The sequence below is a fragment of the Hyperoodon ampullatus genome (assembly GCF_949752795.1).
Source record: "Hyperoodon ampullatus genome assembly, chromosome: 2".
NCBI lineage: Eukaryota > Metazoa > Chordata > Mammalia > Artiodactyla > Ziphiidae > Hyperoodon > Hyperoodon ampullatus.
In genome coordinates, this window is record NC_136915.1 from 132,666,497 (window position 1) to 132,676,723 (window position 10,227).

Below are 10,227 nucleotides of genomic sequence, written 5' to 3' on the forward strand. Positions count from 1 at the left end.
CCACTCCCAGCTCCTCCTACGGAGCCCCAGTGCAAGCTCTCATCCCCTCCCCTATCCAGGAGCTGCAGACCCTACTCCCTTCTCCTAGAAATCTTTTAATTCCTACTCTAAACCCCTTTCTACACATTAGCATCCCTTCTAAGGACCCAAGGAGCACAGCTTCTCTCCTTTATAAGCTTACTGTGAAGACAGACCCTTTCCTCATGGCAGAGCCTCACTAGATTCACTGGAGGTCAAGTCTAAATTATCTGGCTCTTAGTCGGAACTTGCTAAACATTGAGTAAATATAGGGATCAGGTGGTATTCTCCTAGGAAAAATACCATACAAATTAAATGATCACTTACCCATCATTTATAAAGAGAACTTAATAGCCTTCATAATGTCATGTCAATTGATTCTTAGAACAGCCTTTGAAATACGCAGGAAAGATGAGAACCCAGATTTTATAGTGGAAGAAGCTGAGGCTCAAAAGGTTGAATGACTTGATTCAATGTCCCACAAGTAGTGAGATGGAAAGACCGAGGTTTATAACTCAGACCTTCTAAGTTTTAATCCCTCCTTCTTCTAAACTACCTGGCCTCTCTTCTCAGTGTTGAGTCCCAAGAGAAGTTATTTTTTATAGAACTCAATACCCCCTCTTCTTTCTAATGCTTTACTGTTCCACTGCGTGGGCAGGAAGACTGTGCTGAGTTTATATCTTTTGTTCTCTGGGTTCTTTCTAGGGACAGGATTTCTTGCTTTATTTACCAGTCTTCAACTTTGTAAGCGAGGAGACTTTCAAGTCGACTATCGCTTTAAGGGCCCAGCCCGGAACCTGGCACACTGTCCACCTTCTCCCCAGCAGCTGGGGCCTCACCTGGGTTAATGACAGAGCCCTGGGGCTGGGGGATGTCACACACTTGATATATCTTCACTGGGTTCATGGGCACCTCCTTGGTGCCGTCGTACATCAGGTTGAATTCCCTGCTCTTGTTGAGCGCACAGCGGAGCTGGGCCTTCCATTTAGCTGGGTCAGGGTCGTCCACCCCTTCCTGGTACTTCCCCTGTCTCCACAGCCCAGGCCTGAGGGATAGGAAACTGCAGTGAGTGCCTGCTTGTTGCCCAGAAACACTGGAAAGTGTGCCCGCCGTCCCTCATACAGACACAGATACACACAGCCCTGCCTGACCGCCCCATCACCCCAACTCCAATTTACAGAGACTGCAGCAGAAAACACCACGCTGGGGACCAGGCAAGGCGGGGCCTGAGAGAAATTAAGCCAAATGCAAATACAATATTTTAAAAAGAGGAGCCTCATCTCAAGTGCTTGTGCCAGCATCATCTGTCAAGACTACAATGGCCTTAATGAAGGGTTGAAAATAAAGAAAAATCTGGAACAAGTATACACCAAAATACTAATGGTAACTTTTGGATAGCAAGATTTCAGGTAATTTTGTTTTGTTTTGTTTGTCTTATTTGTTTTTCACATGAATTGCTTATATAATAAGAAGAGAAAGGGAGGTGGCGTATGATATGAAGAATTTAGGCTTGCTGCTCCCTCTCCCTTCAGTCTGTAATCTGATGCACAAATAACTGTTGAAACCAAGTACCTTTAGGAGTAGCAGCCCATAGGAGGGCAGGAAGCACGCTCTGGGGGTTCAGCTGGCCTCAGTGCGAGGCTGAGGGCCTCAAGTCCTAATAAACTCACACCACCTGCCTTTCCCTGCTTCCTCAAACTCCCACATTGGGAACATTTTGCTGGGAACACCAGTGGCTGGTGGCCTGGGCCAAAACCAGTGTGGCCCCGCCTCTCTGGTTTTCAATGTCCAGGTCTAACAGGCATTTATGTGTCTGTTCACGGGATATCAGCCCTCCCCCACTGTTAACATATCTCAGATGTCTACACTTTCTTCAGGGCTGTGATGTATGTGCTGGTGCAGAAAAGGGGGATGTCTTTTGCAGAGGACTCAAGATCAAGAAAACGAGATGGACCGGCCAGACTGCTCCCACTTGATGTTAGGAAGATAAGGTGGCCATGTAGTTAGAATTCTGCAGGGGAACATAGTCTATATAGTCTATGGGTTTGCGGATCCACAACTTTTATTTTTTCAGTAATGCCAACCAAGCTCATAAGAGACTGACATATAATCCAGAATGCCAGTCTACTCGTTTTCAATGGGGGATAAAGCTGGTCAGTGACCAGCATGGTTAAGTCCAATAACCTGGACATAACCACGTATGATCTCAACCAGTAACTCCTGTATCTGGTTTCTAATGACAATTCCAAGAACATAAGACCCACTCAACATTTAAGTCCAAATTTTCAGATGACTCCAAAGCTAAATGGAAATGATTTGATATTGAACTCTAAATTTGCATTATCTAGACTATCTCTTACCCAGTTGCGTAACCCAGAATCGACAGTAAAAGGCTCCTGCTTTCCCCAAAATCACAGGGCATAAAAATGAAAAGCACTGGAAAGGCAAGACCCCCAGTGAATTTGCAAAGCTGCTCTTGTGTCTTTTTCTTTTTGACCTTGAAGCCAGGAGAAATTCTAAAAATACAAATGTATTAATTTTTAAAACTTGACTTTACTGAATATTGTTCAGATCCCCAAGCCTACAAAAATAATTTTATTTTTTTAAAAATGCTCCCTGCCTCAAAGGAGTTTACAATCCCTTAAAGGAGACAGATGAGTCAATAGATTAGAAATATAGATACTATGTGAACGCCAGTAAAACTGCCTAATCCATAAAGAGTCGGGGGGTAGGTATGGTTGGCCAAGTTTATCAGAATTTATGATTCTAGGGCTGAATCTTGAACATGGGTAGAAGTTAACCAGGTGAGAAGCGTGGGTCACGATACTCTAAGCAGAAGAAGCTTTATGGGCAAAGGCAGAGGCTGAAAAGCACAGTGCTTAGGGGACCTACAAGCAGTTCAGCTTGCGTGGAGGCAGCATGAGATGAAAGTCTGGGCTTGTAAGTAGGAACCATGCCAAGGAGTTTGGACCTGATTCTTAGAACACTGAGAACCACTGAGAGATTTAAGCAGGTTGTGATGTGATGAGATTTAAGTTTTAGAAAGAACCCTCTAGCTGCAGGACTGAAAAGGGTTTGAAGGGAGGCAAGGCATGAAGATAATATATAGTCTCTATATAATCCATATAATAGTATTACTAGGGTCTGAACTAAGGAGGTGGCAGTAGGGATAGAGGATACAGGTAATGAGCTGTTAAAGACGTTGACTTGACAAAGCTTGATGATGAACTGATTCCTTAAAGAAGGTGAGAGAGAAATCAAGGATGATTCCCTGGTTTAGGGTTTGGGAGACTGGGTGGGTGGTGATGCTGGCCACTGAGATAGGAGCAGGCTTAGAAAGATGATTTCCCTTTGGAAATGTCGGATTTCAAATGCCTGTGGAAGGCCTAGGGGAGAATGCCCGGCATGCCCAGGGCAGTTTTTTATCCCCACTCACCTCTCACATCGCCTGAGGGACTCTCCCTGCCTGCCCCCAGCCTGGAAGAAGGTCCACCAGATGACTGACATCTCTGCCCTGTGGACAAGGACCAACTTCTTTTCAGTTCTGTGTCCCTGCTCAGGCTTTAGCACACAGTAGGTCAATGTGTATTCGTTGAATTGCCTCAAATTTACAGAAATACACTTCTTGGGGAATGGATAAGTTGCTATTACAGATGGAAGAGCAGAAAAACAGCTATGAGCAGAAGGCCAAGGAGACACTGCAGAAAGTGCTGGAGGAGAAAATGCGTGCAGAACAGCAACTGCAGAGCACACAGGTGTGGGGATGCTCCATAATCCTTGGGGCTGGGAACCCTGGGGCAGTCTGGGTGGCAAGGGAGCCAGCTGCACAACTCCCTGGAACCCCCAAGGCACCACCCTCTCCTCTGATCTCCCTCAGCGGTCCCTGGCTCTGGCCGAGCAGAAGTGTGAAGAGTGGAAGAGCCAGTACGAGAGCCACCCCCAGCATACAACTGTCCCCTACCCTGCCAGCGCAGTAATCATGAATGCCGTCTTCCTTCTCTTTTTTACAATGTGGTACATACGGATTTTTTTTTAATTAGATTTAACCAGCTTTTAAACCTTTCTTCTTTCTAACAATATTAGTACTCTCTGACTCTCCAAATGCGCCTTTTAAAGTTGACTTAATTTATGGAAAAAATCACCCTTCATACTTTCCCTTTCTTTTTTAAACCTCCCCATGGTAGTGTAATGTAGTAGAAGGAGATTTGGCCTGGGAGTTTGGACACCAGGGTTCTAGCTGCAGTAACCCACAGTTACACACGTTGTATCATTAAAGAAAAACGTAACTTACAGAAATGTATGAGGCCATTATGCACGTACACACAAATATATATTCACTCATATATCCATAAAAAAGTAGTCTGGAAGGTTCTATAAAATGTTCAAGGTGTTCATCCCAGGGTGGAGGAGATATAGGTTAACTATATTACCCTCTTAAATTTTTACAGGAAATATATATTACTTTTATAATTTAAAAAACCAAACTTTTCATTTTTAAAAACCTAAAACATGAAAGAAAACTGGAAAACCAACAAAATCAAAAAAGTCCCTAAGTCTGAGGCAACGATTTTTTTATCCGAGTACAAGTGATGAATGAAAATACTAAGAATGGTGTGTGACACCTTAAAGTATAGAAAAAAATACAGTAAGGCAAATAGGCATTAAGATAACAGAATATAAAAAGTTACCCAGATATATTCAGACAATGGACTACTATTCCAGTAATAAAAAGAAATGAATTACTCATATGAACTACACGGATGAGTCACAACAACATGAGGAGCCAAAGAAGCCACATGCAAAAGGGTACTTATTGTGTGCTTCCATTCATATGAATTTCTAGAATAGGAAACACTAATACATAGTGAAAGAAAGCATGTCAGTGGTTGCCTGATGCCAGGCCTGGGAAACTGACTGTAAAAGGACAAGAAGGAACTTTTTGCAGGTATTGGAAGTGTTCTGTATCTTGACTTTGGCGATGACAATATAGACAGACACATCTGTCAAAACTCATCAAATTACATGCTTAAAATGGGTACACCTTGTTGAATGTAATTCATACTTCAATAAAGTTGATTTTGAAGTTAAATTAAAAAGTCACCTATGGGGACTTCCCTGGTGGCACAGTGGTTAAGAATTCGCCTGCTAATGCAGGGGACGTGGTTTCAAGCCCTAGTCTGGGAAGATCCCACATGCCGCAGAGCAACTAAGCCCATGCACCACAACTACAGAGCCTGTGCTCTAGAGCCCGTGAGCCACAACTACTGAGCCCGTGTGCCACAACTACTGAAGCCCACGTGCTTAGAGCCCATGCTCCACAACAAGAGAAGCCACCACAGTGAGAAGCCGGTGCACTGCAACAAAGACACAATGCAGCCAAAAGTAAATTAATAATAACTTTAAAAAAAATAAGTCACCTAGATGTCCGAGTGAGACAGAGTTCCTTTAAGCTTTCAATCCCAGCTCTTCTCTGAAGCCTCCCCTCATGCACCCTGGCAGCATGTGACCACTTTGCATCTCTTTAACACCTTATATTTATCGGTTCCATTCAGATTTGATGCTTGAAAAGTTTTGTATATTTTATGTCTATCTTCCACTAAACTTGGTTCCTCTAAGGCAGGAACAATAATCTCTTTCATAAATTGAGACCATTACAAAAACAGAATTATGTTCCCTTTCCTCTCAATCAGGGGAATTTGAAGTAGGATTGATGAAATCCTGGAAATCATAAGCAAAAATGTCATTTCTGCATTTTTATGGCCAGAGGGTCCTCTGTTTTCATCAGATTCTTGAAGATATCACAGAGCCCAACAATGTTAAGAATCTCTGCTTTGAATCCATGTGCTTTCACCCAGCTCTATGGTACAAGGCACCCTGCCCCTGGGGCAATCTGTCTGTGGTCCCTGCAAAGATGATAAACCCACATCAAAGACACTTACTCTTCTGCATGTCAGTAGACTCTACTGCCGTCTCTTCCTCCACAATGATGTCACTATCGCCATCTTCAAGATTCATTTCTGCCTCATCTATAACACTGTCTTCTTCCTCTTCCTCCTCCTCATCTTCCTTGGAAACATCCTTTAATGTGGCAAGTAGTCTGTTGTAACCAGAAACTTGTTCTGGTTCACTCTATGCTTCACTTTCAGAACTTGAAGTATCTATAAACTCTCTGACTAAAAGGAAAATGGGGATTTTAAAAACAAAAATTATATTGTTCTTGTTGCTACCCCACGACTATCATCAGGCCCACAGTGGAACCAAGTTCAGACTTTTCTAAATAAAAACTAGCTTTTCTGCAAATATGCAATCTCATCTATTCAACCAAATCTAGCACCAAATTTGTTTAAAACAGCTAATCTAGCTATGATTCTAGAAGCTCTTCCTCTTCTTTGAACTGCTAATGTACCACATGGGAAGACAGCAAACTAAACACATGGAGCTTTAGGTTATAAGGCGATCTAACCTATGTGTCAGACACTTGGCACCTTTAAAGGAGCAACAGGAAAACTTACAACAAAAAAGTGTACTTTATTTCTGAGTCTGGGGTAATGAAATAAGACCTTTGATGATTTTGCACTCTATTTTATGTTAAGAAAACATGACATTCCCTCTTAGGATTCACCAAGAGCCCTCTGGTAAGCCTCCTTAACAGGTTCTAACAGGCTAATCTCTCAGGACAGTTTCATACTCTATACTATATTAGTTATCACAATGGCGTTTTAACAGACACCTGCACTTAAAACTAAGCAATATTACTAAAATACAGCTTACATCTGAAATCAAAAAGAGTGGAAATGTAGCCAAACTTTATTACCATATATAATCTTAAAAGTAACAGTCCAGAATCTACTATCATAAAGAAGGTATAAAGCATTACCAGTTGACAAGTCTGTGGTTTTGCTTCCTTTCTGGAAACCCTGAGAAGAAACAGGCAATGTTAAACTCTAACTTCTAGTATGTAGCAATTAGGAAAAGCCTAATGATACAACTTTAAATGAACATGGCAGACTATACCGTTATAAATACATTATTATCTATTGTCAAGTAAAAACTCCATATGCATTTGGACAGGTTTTGTAAGGATATGCCAAATAGATAATAGACGAATGAAAAAGTCTAACAAGACCACATGACAAATACTACAGTCACACAGGCTCTCATCCAAAAGATGGGAAATTTTGGCAAATACAAGCCCTCGGGGTTCACCTTTTCTAGCAAATTTCTTAAGTAGACTATCCCTCTAACTGTTGATAAAGCAGCCCAAAGGGGGTGGGATGAGCACTAAGATCATAACTGAGAGTCTGGACACTTATAGAGGAACCCACAACTACCCAAACATTAGTTTCCTCGTGGTCATTGAATAGATAGGTGATGTCGAGGGTCCCAAGCAATTCTTTTTTTATTTTTTTTTAACTTATTTAATTTATTTATTTTTGCCTGCTATGGGTCTTCGTTGCTGCGCCTGGGCTTTCTCTAGTTGCGGCGAGCGGTGGCTTCTCTTGTTGCGGAGCAGGGGCTCTAGGCTCGCGGGCATCAGTAGTTGCACCACCCCGGCTCAGCTGTTGTGGCTCGCGGGCTCTGGAGTGCAGGCTCAATAGTTGTGGCGCACGGGCTTACTTGCACCGCGGCATGTGGGATCTTCCCGGACCAGGGCTCGAACCCCTGTCCCCTCCGTGGGCAGGCGGATTCTTAACCACTGCGCCACCAGGGAAGCCCCCAAGCAATTCTTTAAAAACATATAAAACGAAAACAAGCTTATAAAATCTCCGCCCAGTAGCCACACAGGAGGCGTGCCGTCTAGCATAAAACTACAGGCTCAACAAAGGGTAGGAAGACCGGTGAAGAACCCCATCTCAGGCGGGAAGCCGCCAGGCTCCCCGGGCGAGCTAGGCCGGCGCCGGGGCAGCGTGGGACGCGGCGGGAGCTGCCCTGTCACTACCCCCGGGGCACCGGCGGACCAAACGCAGGGACACGCGGGCTCCCACCGGGAAAGGACGCCGGTCCCAGCCTTGCCTCTCCATACGTGTCACAGAAGGGATGCTCCTCGCCGAAATCCCTTAGATGCTTCTTCTGCTTTTTAGTTAGGGAGCTGAGCAGCTGGCTCCGGCTCCGGCTCCCGCGTTTGCCCATGGGGAAGACGGCAAGTTAGCCAACCTCCAAGAATCGCGTTTTTCACCCGGAAGTAGTCTTGTCAACCCACTCACGCGAGATTGAAAACGGCGCTTTACGGCGGAAGCAGGGTGCCATAAAGCAGACCCGCTTTACGTCGCGCTTGTACGACAGGCGTTAGAACTTCCTGTTTCCCATTCCGCCCCCTAGCGAGGCTCTTTGGAAGCACGTGCACGCCTGCCTGCGCAGCTTTTCTCTGAGCCCTGTAAGGAAGGCAGGCAGGCAGGGAGGCTTCGGGCTTCCCCAGGTGGGTAAATGGGAGGGTGTACTTTGTGCGTCTGTTTTGGCTGTGAGAATCAGCCTGCATAAACGTGTAGTGACTGAGATGGTTGAATGCAGTGCCTTTATATTATGCCATAATACAAATACCAACTAACATTTAAGGCTGCCGGTGCATCTCAATTCATCCTCATAACAACAGTAAACAAATAGGCCTTGTTAATAAGCCTGATATTGGAGATGAGAAAGCTGATGCTTACAAAAGGTTACATACACACTAGCAAGAGAGGAGATGGAAACCTAATTCTCTCTGATGCGACCATAGGCTTTTCCCACTAGGATCTGCCCCATGCGTGTGCCATGTGAAGAATGAGGACGCAAGGCTGAGATTCCCGCCCTTACCCTACCCCCTCATTTTCTGAAAGGATTGCAAGGGCCCTTGGTAACAAATCTGTTCTGGCACTTTTCATGTTGTAAAAGCAAAAACACATCCAGAGAGGTAAAGTGACTTTCCTAAATCACCCGGAGAGTCGATGTTAGAGAAAGCAGTAAAACTCAATCAAGTGTCTCAAAACTGAATTGGGGCAGATTGGGATGGAAAACTTTTAAAGGGTAAGTAACTTTTCTATATCTGGATCGTGGTGGTGGTTACACCTTGTATACAATTACCAAAATTAATCAAACTGTACCTTTGTAATTGGTACATTTTAATGCAAGTAAATAATAACCTCAATAAACAAAGAGGTAAAAACAGCGCAACTGGACTTAATACTCTAGAGACAGGCAGAGTGTGCAGGGATACTTAAAAACCACAGGATAGGGCTTCCCTGGTGGCGCAGTGGTTGAGAGTCCACCTGCCGATGCAGGGGACACGGGTTCGTGCCCCAGGTCTGGGAAGATCCCACATGCCGCGCGGAGTAGCTAAGCCCGTGAGCCATGGCCGCTGAGCCTGCGCGTCCGGAGCCTGGGCTCCGCAACGGGAGAGGCCACAACAGCGAGAGGCCCGCGTACCGAAAAAACAAAACAAAACAAAAACCACAGCATAAACACAGAGACACTTTGTTTCTAATAGTAACTTACAATGTCAATCATAAACCACAGAATTCACCTGAATATTTAAGGTAAAATAGGAGCCATCAAAGATAGTGTTCACTGCCTCTGCTATTAGACAAGCGTCTGTGAGAGAATTGGACCTTTGTCCAATACCATGTCACACCTATACACGTCGCACTACAACTATTCAAATCCTAGTTTTCTCCTTCTGGGGACCATCTACTCCTAATTAGATTCTGGGAGCTTAGGGTGGGGGAGGGAGGCAAGGGGAGGGAGGATCAAGAAAATATGCAAACAGCAGGTGGTGCCAGCAGGTGGCCCAGCCAAGGAACCCAGAAACAAACACACATCTGTCTTCTGTCTCATTTCAGCATAAAAAGTACAGTCACTTACGTAAACAAAAGGCTGCTTGCAAATCTCATCATACATACTAAGGCACTAACCACAGTATAACCTGGCTATGACAATAAAGTCATACAATGTTTTGTCTCCTCCCACCCTATTCCAAGTGCCCCAGCTTCCCTCCCCAGAGGCAACCAGTTTCTTGGTGTTCTTCCAGAGATCTGCTCTAAAAAGCTATACTCTTGAGCACTTGATGTGACTCTTTACTCTCTCCTGCTTTCCATGTCATTGTAGTCCTATGGACAGGTCTAGACTGTTCCCAGGTTCAGACACAACTGTGCCCTTGCTCCACCCAAGTGGTCTCATCATTGGCTCACTGAGCCCGCTTCTGAAAATATTTATATTAGCCTTTGACAACATAAAAGG